The following is a 16,001-nucleotide window of genomic DNA, read 5'->3' on the forward strand; positions in this document are numbered from 1 at the left end:
TCTCCACTCTCTTCCTACACCCAGCTCAGGCCGTCTATCAGCCCGCTTTCCCTTGCCAGCGGCGCTCCCGAACACGCGTGGCACACAATAGAAGCAGGCGCTGCTCCAGCTCCAGAAGAGCAAGAGAGCTGCCGTGAGCTCTTCAAAAGTGGTTAAGGAGGGGACCACAATGCGCGGGTGGAGGAGATAAGGAGAAGCCCCCCAAACGGGCGAGAGTAGGGTGGGGCGCGCAGTGGGGAGGAGGCTGAGCCGAGGTTTCTGAGCTCTCGGGTGGGCGCAGGTCCCCGCGCCAGCGGGGCTGGGCTGGGCGCGGGGACTGGGCGGGGCGCGGGGCGTGGCGGCAGGGTCCAGGGGCGGGCAGAGCAGCAGTGCAAGGAAGTTCCGCTCTTCTCAGATAACAACAAGGGGGCCAGGCTTGGCGCTGTGAACATCAGGGTGTGCGAGCTATCCGTCCGTCCGCCCGCCCGTCCGTCCGTCCGCCCGCCCGTCCGTCCGTCCGTCCGTCCGTCCGTCCATCCATCCACCCATCCACCCATCCATCCCGCGAAGGGTACGAGCGCCACCCGTGGGGCCTGAAGCGCGCCCCGCCTCCCGTGCCTCCTTCCCCCGCGACGCGCTGCGCTCCGCGCCGTTCCAGGAGCAGGACGCCGATCGAACCCACCGCCCAGGCGGGCAGGCAAGCTCGCCTTCGCTCAGTGAGCTCCCGGGGCTCGGGCTCGGTTTCAGTGTCTCCGCCTCTTCTCCCGCCCCCTTTTCGGATGCTCGGGGCACCCGGATGGATTGAGTAAGCCTAGCCTTGGCCACCTCCTCCTCCCGGCTTAACTTGCTCAAACTTCCTTGGCCGGGGCCGGAGCGCCGCCGCCGCCGCCCCCGCGGGTGAGTAGTGGGGAGCCCCTAGTCAGTGCCTCCTCCGGATCGCCCGCCGGGGGCTCCACGCGCCTCTGCCTGGCTCCCCCTCCAGACCAGGCTCTCCTCCCCCCATTGTCTCCAGCCACCCGGGCTCTTCTGGGCCGTTTGAGCCTCCTCCCCTTTCGCTTTCAGTCCTGGGCCTCCAACTTGTTCTCACGATCTGGGGCGAGGCGGGCAGGCGGGCGCACGGCGGGCACACCGGCGGGCAGCCTCATTGTGCGCTCGGTTCCTCTCTAGGGATGGGTGCCCCTGCTGCCCGGACTCCGCCTCCCGCTCGCCGGCTCCCCTGGGAGTTCAGTTCTTTTCCCTTTCGTGTCCCACTCAAGAACATGTTTTGAAATGTCGTTTGCAGGCTGTCACCCTAGGGTCGGGAAGTGGGGAGGAAGAGGAAGATCGATCAGGTCCTTACGAGGGGAAAGTGAAGACTATGTCCTACTGACTTTATTTTGGCTAGGGAACTGATTAAAAACCTCGTGAATTACCCTTGGGCTGAGGGGGTGGGAGAGAAGGGCTGTGTGTGTGTGTGTGTGTGTGTGTGTGTGTGTGTGTGTGTTTAAATTAGTGGGTTTAAAAATGTATTTAAGGAAACATCAAACCCCTCACTCCCCTGAGGTTGCTACCTTACTCCCAAGTCAGCAAGCATTTAAGTGTTTACTGTGTGCCGCTCACTCTGCTGAAGTCCTAAGATGCAGCTGCTAGGGGTTATGTAAGAGGTCTCCCATATGGAAGTGGACTGACTGAACCAGGTTAGTTTTGTTGTTCGGAGGGAGAAACTCTAGAGTGAGTTAGCAGTTGAGAAGCAGATAAAAGTTTCTCACTTAAGTCATACCACTGGTGGTCGGTGGGTAGTTGAAAGCATCAAGATCTTTTTTTTTTAAAGTAAATTGACTGATGCTTGCTGAGAAATGGGTTTCTTTGGGTAAAGGTAACCGTTCCACAGGCCCTGAGGAACTTTGAATCTGAAATCTGAACCCCATTTCCAAAGTCCTTTTCTTTCTTTGCAAATGGCTCCTGTGAGTTCTGACAATGGCCAGGTAGATCCTCATGCTGTCAGCCCTGTGAGGTTGGTTCTCTGTTAGCCCAATTCTTAAAGATGAGAAAATGAGAGAGGTTTAGTGGTTTGGGTTGGTTAATATTTGACCGCTGGCTGATGAGTGATTGCTGCTGCCAGTGGTCGCATGACTGGTTGGGTTTTTTCCATCTCTTTCCACCCTGACAACTTCTTCAATGAGATATTGAAACCTTGTACCATCTCCAAAGGGTGAGAGCCTTTGGCATTTTTCAAATGGGTATAAATGTGGACTCTGATGTGGCTGGGGTCATTGAATCAATGGGACTCCAGCCTGAAAAATCTCATTGTCTCTGTTGGGATATAATTAATGGTGTGCTGTGAGCAGCCATGTTTGAAGGAGGCACCACCATCATAACCAAATAGCCTTTGTAACTTCCTGCACTTGGCATTGGGTGGGGGTGGAGGTATTGTTTCAAGTTGTAAGCCTTCAGCAACTAAAATGGCAATAATTATACTAGTTGTCATTTCTGTGGCAAACATATTCATTATTTCTTTGATCCTCACAATAACCCTGTGAAGTAGATGTATTATTATTTCCATTTTACAGATGAAGAAACTGAGGCTCAGGGAGAGTAAGTTACTTGCTCTTGGTCCCAAGAGCTAGCAAGTGTGGGAGGTCACATTCAAACACAGATCTCTTGAAACTCTCAAGTGCATATTGCCTCAAGTTTTACTATTTCTCAGGTTATGCTTTTGAGGTTTTGGCCTTTTTTTTTTTTTTGCAGGGCAATGGGGGTTAAGTGACTTGCCCAGGGTCACACAGCTAGTAAGTGTCAAGTGTCTGAGGCTGTATTTGAACTCAGGTACTCCTGAATCCAGGGCCTTTGCTTTATCCACTTCGCCACCTAGCTGCCCCAGTTTTGGCCTTTCTTAAATGAATGGTGTATGTAAATATAAATACAGTTGACCAGTTTGGGCTTATCAGAAATTCACCTACTAGTTGAGATTTTTTTATTTTTACTTTCCATCTTGGTTGCATTTCCCTAGGGCAATTGTGGGGGTTGCCAGGGGTTATGAAGCCAATTCAGGGAGTTGGGGTATGAAGCCAACCAAGCTTAATACACAGTGGGGTAGCTATTCCACTTGTAGAAGGAAGTAGAGAAGTGTTTGGAAAGAAATGTAGTGTGCTTAGAGTGAACAGGAGACAGTTGGGACCTATTGCTTCTGAAAGCACACGTTTGTTTCTAGGGGAGAGTAGCAATCTTGGCTAAGAGCATTTCCAAAACATCTAAAACAGATACATGTATCACTATTTCCTTGTTTTTAAAAGAGAGCCATTTGTATGTGTATTTATAGCATTTGATTTTGGCAATGGGAGAACTGGTGTGTGTGAAGATAATTGAATGTTAAGCCATCTGGGCTGTGTTTGGGGCACCAAATTGTAACTTCAGCGTATTCTGCAGCTGAATACCTTCCTCCCTTCTGCCCCCACCATGTCTTGTTTGCTGCACAGACACCAGAAGAACTTGTGAAATCCTAAAAAGCAGTCTGGCCCCCTCTGCCTTCTCCCTATAACCTCTGCGTAAGAGGAAGCAAGAGTAATCACAGTGCTCTCTCCTGTCTCCCAACCCCCACCCCTCCTGTATTATAGGGAATGCAAACCCAGCAATTTAGCTGGAGGAAAAGGAGATGCAGATGTGTCTGTGTATTTTATAAGGTTTTTTTCTTGATGTTTGAGTCCATAAGGGGCATAGTTGTTTTTTGTTTTTTTAAAGATCTCACACTGAAATATCATAGACAGGGCTTTCAGTTACATTCCCAGACTCTCATCATGGGAACAATGCATTGAAGGTCCCAAGTTCCCCTTTCCGATGGGGAATCCAAAACAGAAGATTCTGAGTTCTCATTTTCAAGCTGTTTCTGGCATCAGGGTGACTGGGCCTCTTTGAAACCTTTGGGGGTTGAGTGGGTCATATGAGATAAGCTTCCATAACTTGGATTCAGTTGAGTTTCTCAGAAACATGTCAAAGATCTTACCACTATTGGATTCTGTAAATGGAGGAAGTGACTATCTTCCGAGGTCTCTCTAAGTTCTAAAGTTTTATGATCCTGAGCTTCTGGGCTTTCAGAAAGACGAAGGCTTGAATTTGTTTCTGAGATACTGCTTTAAATGGATATGAAAGCATGTTTAAAAGTGCTGTATAGCTATGTCAGAGGACAAAGAGAAATCCATTAGGATGCTTTCTTTGAGGCACACCCAGTACAGAAAAGGGAGTCTGAATGTGCTTGGGATGGGGAGTCGAGAATGGGTTAATTACCTTTTCCTACTGTTCTCCCCTCAATATCGGCCAGGCTCATTTCCAGCTGGATATCGTTGTTACTTGGAGGATTTTTTTCCTTAAATTATACTGAGATGGGTTCAGGTTATTAAAGCATTTGTAGGGTAGTGGATAGAGAGGTGTTCTTTGCTGCTAGTGTGACCAGGGTTCAAATTATGCCTCTGACACACAGTGGTATGTGAACCTGGAAAAGTCACTTAACTTTGCTCTAGGGGTGGCAAACATGCTTTGGAGTTGTGTTAGAACCATATTAGGGCAACTAGATGGTACAGTGGTTAAAGCACCGGCCCTGGATTCAAAAGTACCTGAGTTCAAATCCGGCTTCAGACACTTGACACTTACTAGCTGTGTGACCCTGGGCAAGTCACTTAACCCCCATTGCCTGCCAAAAAACAAAAAAACCCAAACCATATTAATTAAAATGTAATTGGGAAATATTTGACAAAATAAATAAAAATACAATGAAATAAAGATGATGTTAACATGTCCTTTTCTAAGTCTAGATGCATCCAAAGGGAAGCATTTGAGACTCTTAAGTCAGCTATTTTTTTTTTTTTTTGCTTGGGTTTCCATTATCCTAAAAGAGTGACCTTGGTTTCTTTGCCCACCTCTTCCTCTCTTCAAACTACTTGAAGGCAGGTTCCTTGTCTGTAACCTCTATTTCCTCACCACCCACTCTTTTCTAACCCCTTAACAGTTTGGCTTCCACCTCCATCACTATGCTGACATTGTTCTCTCAAAGTTCATCAGAGACCTCCTAATTAGACACTGTTATGTGAAAGTCAGTATGGTAGGCTGATGACAGAAAAATGAAAAAGGGCAGAGTTCATATCCTTAAGGAACCTGCAGTCAGTTGGGAGAGGGGAAGGAGACAAGACATAAATAAGTATGATCAAAAGTTGTTTTACAGTGGAAAAAAACAGTACTGGATTTAGAGCCAGAACACCTATTTTTGAATCTTGGCTTTGCTGCTTTATATGCATTGGTTACTCAGCCTTTTTGGAGAGGCCTCAGTTTCTTCATCTTTAAAATGGGAAAGTTGAACTTGCTGACCTCTGACTTACCTTACCAGCTCTAAATCTATGTTCTCTATGACTTTGTAGCCCTCAAGCAAATATGAGGAGGGAGGGACTTTCAGTTGGGGGTTGGGAAGGGAGGCATAAGGGAAGGCTTCCTGAGTGGGGGAGGGAGTAGGTTCCAGGCAGGAAAGAGCAGGATGAGATTAAGGAGCAGCTAGGGGCCCAGTCTGATTAAAATTTAGAGGGCCTGAGTTGGGAGTATGTGGTGAGAAATTGGAATCAATAGATTTAGAGTTCCAAGGGACCTTGGAGATCATCTGGTGTAAAAGTTTTTAACCTTTGAAATGCAATGACGGATCCCTTCTCTGGATAATGCTTTTAAATGCTTAAAATAAAATATATAGGACCACAAAGGAAACTCTTCTAATGAAATGCAGTTATAAAAATATTAATAACAAAACAAAACAAAAAACCAAAGAACCAACCAAACTCGTGGACTACAGGTTAGTTGAACCCTCCCTGATTTGAAAGATCAGGGAACTGAGTTCTAGGAAAGTTTAGTGACTTATCTAAAGCATCCTGGCAATGAGCATGAGAGGTAGGATTTGAACCTAGAGCCAGTACTTTTTTATTTTTATTTTTTTTGGCCAGGCAGTGAGAGTTAAGTGACATGCCCAGGGTCACATAGCTAGTAAGTGTTAAGTGTCTGAGGCTGGTTTTGAACTTAGGTACTCTTGACTCCAGGGCCAGTGTTTTCTTCACTGCATCACCTAGCTGCTCCTGAGAGCCAGTACTCTTGTATGGTACCATGATATCCAGATTGTGGAGGGCCTTAAATGTCAAGGTCTGTTATTTTTATTTTATCCAAGCAGGCGATAGGAAACTTCTAGGTTTTTGTTTTTGAGTAGGAGGGGTGTGTGTGTGTGTGTGTGTGTGTGTGTGTGTGTGTGTGTGTGTGTGTGTGTGTGAGTGTGAGAGAAAGAGAGAGACAGAGAGAGAGAGAGAGAGAGAGAGAGAGAGAGAGAGAGTGAGAGTCAGTCAGAGTCTCAGTCAGCCTTCTGTTAATGGGAAGACTATTTTGGCAGAGAGAAAGATAGATTGGATAAAGGAGAGACTGTAAGACTGAAGACTAAGAAAGCTTTTAGGTTGGGGCTTATCTTTTTTCAAAACTTGGATACAAAAATGAAGCCTACGGACTCCTCAGGTTATTGTTTCTAAATGCATAAAAGAAAAATACATAGGAACCCAAAGGTTAGTAAAAATAAGATTCAGTTATTCCTCTTTAAATCCACAGATTTTCCCATGAAATCTGTTCATGGATCCCAGGTTAGAAACCCTGTTTTAGATACTTTGAAGGGAGAATTATTAGGATTAGATTGTTGTTTGTCAGTGGGGTTGGAGAGAATGACTGAGAAGGAAGAGTCAAAGATGACTAAGGGTTGTGCCTGAATGATTGAGGGAATGATTGTTTCATCAGTAAGGAAATTGGTGGGGTGGAGTGGGGTGAGATGAGTAGACTTGAATGGATGCGGTGTGCTATCCCAAAGGCAGTTGGAGGTTCTGGGCTCCCAGGGAGATCTGGGTTTATTAATCTATCTTGGAGAGTCTGGTGCAAAGAGGCAATTGTGAAAGCATTGATTTAGAAGGGAGAAGAGCCTTGGGGCATTGATGGCTTCATTGGAGAGCAAATTCTCTTGGGAGTTAAGGGAAAGTGGAGGTTGAGAAACAGGTGAAAGGACTACTTTGCCTAGAGAAGGTTCTGAGGTAGCATTAAAGCCTCTGGGGGGGGGGAGGGGAAGGAATATTCAGAAGGAAGGTGTCCCTTTGTCTGCCATACAATGAATGCTGGAGAAAGGTTAGAAGTCTGTGAAAAGACCATTGGATTGGGCAATTAAGACTCCTTTGGTGATCTTGCTGAAAGCTCTGGTGGTGGGATCCTCTGTTGCTAGACACGTCGGTGAAGTAGGTGTTGAGGAAGTGGAGAGAGCAGGTGTTGACTAATTTACTAAGAAGTTCATCATGGAGGGTTTAGAGTGATACTGTTAGCTTGAAAGGTACAATCCCACAACTAATAACCAAACCCTGTGCTCTTATTGTCAATCCTGTTCTTATCAGTTCAACTCAGCAGGCATTTTTGCTATTCATAGAGCACTGGCTACGCTCTGGGAATAGCTTTCCCTCCCCTCAGAGAGTTTACATTCTGAAGGAGACCGGTGATAGGGAGATGCATATTCTTTTTGCTTCTTCTTTTCTGAAGATCTTCTCTTTTGACTTTAAGGGTACCTTATTCTTTTCTGATTCTCATTGTGTCTCTTACTACCTCATTTTTTATACCCAAAGCTCAGTCCTCCTTTTCCAGATCCCATAAAGGGGATATTTCATGATGTGATGTTTTTGGCTCTCCATTATCCTGGTGTGTTCTCTGCCTTGGAGAGCCCATCTACTAACTCAGTTTTAGCTCTTGCAAGATGACCTCTTCCAAGTCTTGTCTTGCCAGCCTAGATCTGTTTTCTAAGCCCTCCCCCACGTAATGAGCATTAAGTGCATTCATTATTATTGAGTAACTGGATCCAAAGAATATCGACTTGGAATGGAATCTCTAGGGGGTAGGCCCCAAGAATCTGTGGGCAGCCCTGTGCTGTTTAATATTTTTACCAGTGACTTGGATGGAGGCATAAATGGCTTGCTTACCATATTTTAGATGATATAAAGTTAGGAGGACTCACTACCATTGGTGACCAAGGTGGGGGGGCGTTTATAAGGGGAAATCTAAAGGGTTCTTTGCTTATTTTCTTTCCTATTGGAATGTGAACTCCTTAAGGATAGATACCTTAAGGACAGATTTGCCTTTCGTTGACTACTCCTGCACTTAACAAAGTGACTGGCACATAGCAAGGCCTAAACGAATGCTTTGTGATATTGATAAAAAGGCTCTTGCCAATAATAGTGATGATAGCTAACATTTTATATAGTGCTTTAAGGTTTGCCAAAACACTTTTAGATGTATTATTTCGTTTGATCCTCACAACCACCCTGTGACATAGGTGCTGATTTATTCTCATTTTACAATTGGGGAATCTCCAGCTGAGAGATGTGAAGTGATTTTTGCCTAGTATTGTGCAGCTAAAGCTGGATTGAGGTTGGATTCAGCCTCAGGTTTTAACTCATTTGATCCTCACAACTATTCTGAGTGTGGGTACCGTTATTATCCCCATTTTCTTTTTTTTTTTGCTTGTTTGTTTTTTTGGGGCAATGGGGGTAAAGTGACTTGCCCAGGGTCACACAGCTAGTAAGTGTCAAGTGTCTGAGGCCGGATTTGAACTCAGGTCCTCCCGAATACAGGGATGGTGCTTTATCCACTGCGCTACCTAGCCACCCCTCCCCATTTTCTTGATTAGGGAACTGGGGGTTGAGAAGGGTTGAGTGACTCATCCAGGATCATAGGGCTCTATCTACCAAACCACTTTAGCTGTCTCAGAATGTTGGGCTGACTTGAGTAAGAGAAAAATTTAATAGGAGAAATGCTCAAGTCTTACCCTTGAAGAATCAATTTCACAAGAGCAAGATGGAGGAGTCATGAATAGACGGCTGCAGTTCATTTGTAAAAGATAGGGTGTTTTAGTGGAGTATAAGCTTATTGAGTCAACAGTGTTTTGTTTTGTTTTGAAAAAAAGGTTAATAGTGTGACAAGAGAACCCAAAAGGCAAATTCAGTTCAGGCTTAGGCCTTGGCCTAGGGAGGTGATGATTGTTCTTTGATACTCTGCCCTGGTCAAACCAAGTTTTGAATAATGTTCAGTTTTTGGTACCATATTTTAGAGAGAACATTGCTAAGGTAGAGGACATCCGAGGACAACTTAATGGTTATGGGCTTTGTTTTCATGCCATAGAAGGATTGATTAAAAACAATAGCAATATTATCTCCTTTGATTTTTTTTCACAAGAGCCTTGTCAAATAAATGCTGTTATTACTTCCATTTTCCAGATAAGGAAATGGAGGCACAGAGAAGTCACATGACTTGTCCAAGGACACAACAGTTATTAAATGTTAAGAGAAGGAACTTGGGTTTGTTGGATAGTGCGTAGAACACTAGGCCTGGAGTCAGGAACATCTGAGTTCAGATAGGACTTCAGACACTTATTAACTGGTTGACTCTGGGCAAATAAGTCACTAAACAGATATCTGCCTCAATTTGCTCAATTGTAAAATGAAGATGATAAAAGCATCTACTATTTGAAAAGTGCTTAGCACAGGGCCTGCCATATAGTAAGTGCTACATGAATTCTGGCTATCATTTTTCTTATTATTTGTTTGCCTGGAGTTAGAGAAGACCCGAGGGACATCACAGCTTTCTTTAAGTCTTGAAAGGCTGTCCCATGGAAGAAAGGTAAGATTTATTCTGCTTGACCTTGGAAGGCAGAACTAATATCAGTGAATAGAAGTGGCAGATTTGGGTTCAGCCTATGAAAATCTTGAAAAATGCAACCATCCCAAAGCGGGATGGACCACGTCCTTGGGGAGCCCACTAGAGGTCTTAAGGCAAAGATCTGGCCACTTTTTGGAATCTGGTGGATCCTGTTAGAGTATCTAGATGACCTCTAATGTCCCTGTCCCATCTCACTGAGATGCTTTGATCTTTTTTTTTTTTTTGGCTGGGCAATGAGGGTTAAGTGACTTGCCCAGGGTCACACAGCTAGTAAGTGTCAAGTGTCTGAGGCCAGATTTGAATTTAGGTCCTCCTGAATCCAGAATTGGTGTTTTATCCACTGCGCCCCCTAGCTGCCCTCAGAGATGCTTTGGTCTTGCAGTGTTCCTTTTCCAGTGTGTGTGCTTGGCTGTCTGTCCCACACAAGCTGTGAAGAATGGAGCTCATCTTACCCTATCAAACAGCTTCCCTTTGTGTCAGTGGCCATGGTGTTCACCCGGTTTTCCATGCTCCAAATCTTGGTGGTGATTTCTACTCTCCTGTCTTGGCCTTAGTGGGATGTAAATTGCTGTTGATTCTGCCACCCCGGGGCTCTCTTCTATCTGCCCTCTCCCTGTTCTCCTCCTACCTATGTACTGCCCCTCCCTCCTTGCTGCTTATTCCTCATGTGACCTTCTGGCCCTCTCAAGGGGCCTACATTCTACAGTGTAGAATCTTAGATTTAAAACCGGAAGCAGCCTCTTCAGAGGCCACTTGGACTGGACCTCTCATTATAGCTGAGGAAAGGAGTCTCTGAGGTGACAGAAGTAGTGAGTGGCAGACCCCAGGGCTTTGAACTCAGGTTCCTCCGATTCCAAAGCTGACAGTTCTTTTCTATCTTAGCACACTAATTGGCCCCTTCTTGTTCCAAATCCCATGAAATCAAGAGTCATTGATCACTCATCTCCTAGAATATTGCAATCATTTTCTAACAAGTTTTTGAAAAAGTAATTTTTATGGATGTTTTCTCTTTCTGACATCATACTCCCCTATGCATCTGTCCTCATCTCTCTCCTCTAGAGCCATCTCATATGACAAATAGTGGTTGATTTTTTTGGAGAGGAAAAAGAAAGTTCACACAACCAATGGATACGTTTAGAAAAGTCCAAAAACATGTGCAATGTGTAACACCTGAAGACCTCCCACCTTCCTAACAGGTTTTTCTAATCCTCAGCTCTCCCCTCCAATCTCTCCTTTTTTCTTTTGTGGGGCAATGGGGGTTAAGTGACTTGCCCAGGGTCACACAGCTAGTAAGTGTCAAGTGTCTGAGGCCGGATTTGAACTCAGGAACTCCTGAATCCAGGGCCAGTGCTCTATCCACTGCGCCACCTAGCTGCCCCCTCCCAATCTCTTTTAATGGTTGTGATCATCATTTTACTCAGATATAGAGCTCATCTTATTATGCCTTTGTTCAACAATCTTCAGCAGTTCCCTTTCCCGTATTGAATTCAGTTTATCTGTCTTTGCTTAGTATTTAAGTCCCTTTGCAATCTGAGGCCACTGTGCCTTTTGAACCTTATTTAAATTGTCTTCCACTTTTCTCTTTCCATCATATATTCACTGCCTCAGCCAAGCTGGATTACTATAGATAGGTGGCCCCAGTGCCTTGGACTTAGAGTCAGGACAAACTGAACTTGAATCCTGCCTCAGACACTTGCTAGTTTGTTGTGACCTTGGGCAAATCAACAACCTTTCTCTGCCTCAGTCTCCTCTTCTAGAAAATGGGGATAATAATAGTGCCTATCTTAGAGCATTGTTGTGAGTACCAAAGGAGATAATATATGTAAAAGGCTTTGCAAACTTTTCAGGGCTAAGGAAATGCTATCTATCTCTACCTCATCCTCCTCTTTCTCCTCCTCTTCTTCCTCTTCTACACCTTGAGCATTTCTATAAGATCCTTAAAACCCAATCTCTTCTTCTTTTATCCCTTGCTGACCTCACAGTAGCATTGCCCCTCTCCGAATGCATTTCTTATTTATTTAAAAAAAAATTAATCAGTTTATGTATTGCCCTACTTAGACTAAATTCTTTGGGATCAGAGACTGAGTCTTCTCTAAAGTTCCTCTTCACCAGTGCCCATTATAGTGCCCTGCACAAAGCTGGTGAGCCTCTTGACACCCCTGACTGGGTTGTGTACATACATACTTTTAGCCCTTATCCGTTGTTAAGGAAGACAGAGTGAGATAAGTGAACGGGTGGGGTGGGTTAGGCCTCAGAAAGAATGAGGTCAATTGGAATTAGCCTGGAAGCAAAGAGCAATATTCATCATAAGGCAGGTTTCTTTTGGCCTGGGTCCCATTGTGCCTTGGTTACTCAAGTAACACAATGACCTGGTAAAATCATTTCCCCCTAGAAAGCAGCCTTGCTACAGTGGCATTGTCCTGATTTCTGGTTCCAGGCCAGGTGTGCAGTAAGCCTTGATTCTCATCTTCTCTGATCTCTCCGATTCATCTATGTAGAGCCCCACAATACCCCTGCAGGTGGCTCTGATAAGGGGGAGGTAGCCAGAGAGAATGAAAAGAACGCTGAACTAGATTTCAGGTGACCAGGGTTTTTTGGCCTAGTTCTGACAATCCTAGAAATATTTGCTTTGGATTTGAAACTGCAGGACCTGGGTCTTTTTCCAGCTGCAAGATTCCTACACCCAGTAGCCCCTTTCTCTGATTAAACTGGCCATTTCCTTCCCTAACCTCCATTTTAAGGAAGTTGCCCCCAGGCCAACCATCTCCCATTTACTCCTTTTTGCCTTTCTGGATTTTTCATTTCCACCATGCTGGGTCCCTGGTCCCTGTCCACTTCAGCATCCTTTTATGTGTTGCCTTCCTCATTAGAATTGTAAACTCCTCAAAGGTCAGGACTGTCTTTTTTTTTTTTTAAATCCTAAGTGCTGAGTACAATGCCTGGCATTGTATATTGTGTATGGTGACCTGTTCTGCTGCTAGCCAACTGTGTGACCTTAATCAAGTTACTTATCTCTCTGTGCCTTATTTCCTCATCTGCAGAATGGAGAGTTGGGCTGATTGTTTGATGATCTTTGAAGTCCTTTCACATGGAAGAATCCATACTTTGGAGACTGGCTAATAAAATAATATTACTGGGCCAGCGAGGTGGTGCAGTGGATAGAGCACTGGCCCTGGATTCAGGAGGACCTGAGTTCAAATCTGGCCTCAGACACTTGACACTTACTAGCTGTGTGACCCAGGGCAAGTCACTTAACCCCAATTGCCTCAAAAAAAAAAATAATATTACTAGCTTGCATTTGTACCAGGGCTTAGTATCCCCATGAAAAAGGTCAAGGTCTCCCACTGCCTCCAGGGCTATCTCTAGTCGTCCTGATCTATATCTTGCCACTGGATCCAGCAGAGAGCGAGACTGCTGATTTTGCAATCCAATTCCCTGCAAGTCATGACATCAACCCCCCCCCCCATGTCAAGATCTACTTTGAGAAGGAAGGACAAGGACAAACAATGAATGAGAGTATTTTCACAGCATTCTAATGCACCTTAATCTAAAATGACCCTCACCACAGTAATGTCAAACAGGGTAGGAGGTGATACTTCAGGAAAGGAAGATAAGGTTGATATGCCCACCGCTGTCAGTGGCCGAGATAGGACTGAGCTCCCATGATTTGGCTCCTGATGGCATGCTTAATCTACTACCCTAGGCTGTCTCTCACATTTACATAGCGAATAAGTGGTTGTGATTAAGATTCTTGGCTAGCCTAGGCCACTAGCCTCTGCCTGCCCACTCTTGTTTTGTTGTTACTGATAGTCATTTTTATGGAGCTTTGCAAAGAGCTCACTCTAGCACCTCTTGGGGTTCTGAAGTTTCTATTTCTCAACATCGGGTGGGGTAGGATGTGGGGGTGGTGTCATTTTGGCTCCATAATCCGTGACACAAATTAGGCTAGCACTCGAGAATAAGTGAAAATCGAGCCAGAGAAATCCCTTTCCAGCTTGTAATTTATTGAACTGGGGAGAGATGTTGGAGTGTGGAAGGAGTGCAGCAATCTCTTCCCTACCCCCTCTCCAAAAAAAAAAAAAAAAGGTGTTGCACCAGGTAGCTCCATGATCCCAGAGTAGCTCTCCATATGGTTTCTTATGAGATTAGCTCTTGTAGAGCCCGATAGGGCACAGCTATCGACAGCATCATGATTCAGAGATGAATATAATAGGACCAACAGTAATTGTCTGGCCAGCTTGATGACTGGAGGGTGAGCTACATGAGTGGGAGAGTGCAGTTTTGGTTTTGTGGTTGTCTTTTGTTGCCAGAATCTGGATGATGCATACATTTCTAATAATCATTCTGAAACTGTTTTGAATTTGATTAGTATTCAATTTGGTTAGAGTTTTTTTTTTTTCCAAATGCTGAGGTGATTTCGAGCAGAATTATTTATTTAATGTGATTTTTTTTCAATTATTGGAAATACACCTTGCTTTCTCTTTTTCTTCCCTCCCATCCATTGAAGAAGAAAGGAAAACTAAACCCCATATAAACACACATATATATATATATATAAAAGCAAAATGTATTCCTGCATTGGTCTTGTCCAGAAATACCTATCTGTCTCAATCTGTACTCGGGGTCTATCTCTCTTGTCAGGAGGTGACTAGCAGCAATTTTGGAGAATAAAAAGAACATGCCAAAAAAAAAAGAGAGAGAGAAAACATACAAGATCCCAATGAGGAGTGCCCAGTGTTATTAGGAAGACAAGAATAAATATTGTGTGAAACAAGTTAGGAAGCACTTGAGGTCATCTTGTGCTAAAATTCTATTACAGGTGTTTGGCCATAGGAATACAGAGAAGACAGGTGTGTGGCTGGAGTCATTTGGGAAGGCTTCAGGTTGGAGCTTGTACTTGAGCTGGTTGGAGAGGACTGGGTTAGATCATAAAACTAAAACTGGAAGGGGCCTTAGAGGTAATTTATTCTAACTCCCTGATCTTCAGCTGAGGTAGCTGAGACCCAGAGCTGCTACATGGTGATGTCACATAGGCAGCAAGAAAGGATGGAATTTTGAACTTAGGTGTACCAAATCCAAACCTTGCACTCTTTCCAACTGTCCTTCCCCTAAAACCAAGGGGAAAAGACATCCTTTGGAGCAGCTGAGAAGGAAATAATGTATCATCTGGATCAATTTCTAATAAAGTAAAGATTGGATGGTGGAAGACAAGAGATCTGAGACTTAGCTTAGCCTGAGTGATAACTGAGACTTCCTAATTGCCCTAACCAAAGACTTTTTTTTTTCCCAAGTTAGACTGCCTCTCTTTCCTTGCTACCCACTCATTCCTTAAGACCTTATTGTTTAATGTCTACCCTCACCATGGAGTCCTATCCATGTCCCTGTATACCAGGTCTCGAGGAGGCACAGCCAAAATATGAAACATTTCCTCACCTGAATGAACTTGGGTTCTATTGGGGAACGGGGGGCATGACATATACATGGATGGATATACATAAAATAAATATAAGGCAATTTTAGGTTATAGGGAGTCTGGAAAGACTTCATGTAGCAGTTGGCATTTGAGTTCTCTAGGAAAGGAGGGATCCTAGGAGATGGAGATGAGGGAGGGCATTCTAGGTATCTATCCAGCCAGTGCAAAGTCATGAAACAGGAGACAGAGTGCTGTGGATGAGGGATAGAAAGAACAGTCTGGCTGGATTTCAAGTTGTAAGAACAGGGATGATGGGTAACCAGGTTGTTCCTTTGCCTCAAGGGAACCATACTGTTCTCTTACCTGAATGTTCTTTGTTTCATTCACGGACTCTTCCCATCTCTCAAGGATCTGTTCTTAACCCTCTGGTCCTCTCTATTTTTTTATTTTTTTAAAAATAACATTCAAATCTTTATTATCATCAGTCCTATCTTCTCACTTGAGTTTGGGTATTATTTGCCCAAATGCCTATTAAACTCTTCGTTTATGGTAAAATATTAATTAATCATTAAACATTTATTAAGCCCCTAAGAGTCAAAAGACAGTCCCTGCCCTCAAAGAGTTTATAATCTAGTGGTAGCCTGTTGTCACAGCAGAGCTATGTTCATCCCATCCAGTTACCTATCATTGGCACCACTATTCTCTGTCATCGCGGTTTGTCTTTGACCTGTACTTGATTTCATCCCTTAAATCATTCAATCATCAAGGCAAATACATTCTTTTGGGGGGGGGGGCGGGGCAATGAGGGTTAAATGACTTGCCCAAGGTCACAGAGTAAGTGTCAAGTGTCTGAGGTCACATTTGAATTCAGGTCTTCCTGAAT

At 44.4% G+C, this 16,001-nt stretch overlaps 1 protein-coding gene across 2 annotated transcripts in view; it reads left to right on the forward strand.

The window, feature by feature from the left end:
- Positions 1-392: 392 nt before the first annotated feature.
- TSPAN14 (tetraspanin 14) overlaps positions 393-16,001 on the forward strand; it is a 90,442-nt gene continuing 74,833 nt past the window's right edge. For both annotated transcript variants that reach the window (XM_043987359.1, XM_043987358.1), the window contains exon 1: positions 393-876. The gene's annotated coding sequence lies outside the window, so the exon portion shown is untranslated. The remainder of the gene's footprint in view (positions 877-16,001) is intronic.

Source organism: Dromiciops gliroides, chromosome 2, assembly GCF_019393635.1.
Source record: "Dromiciops gliroides isolate mDroGli1 chromosome 2, mDroGli1.pri, whole genome shotgun sequence".
NCBI classification, from domain to species: Eukaryota; Metazoa; Chordata; class Mammalia; order Microbiotheria; family Microbiotheriidae; genus Dromiciops; species Dromiciops gliroides.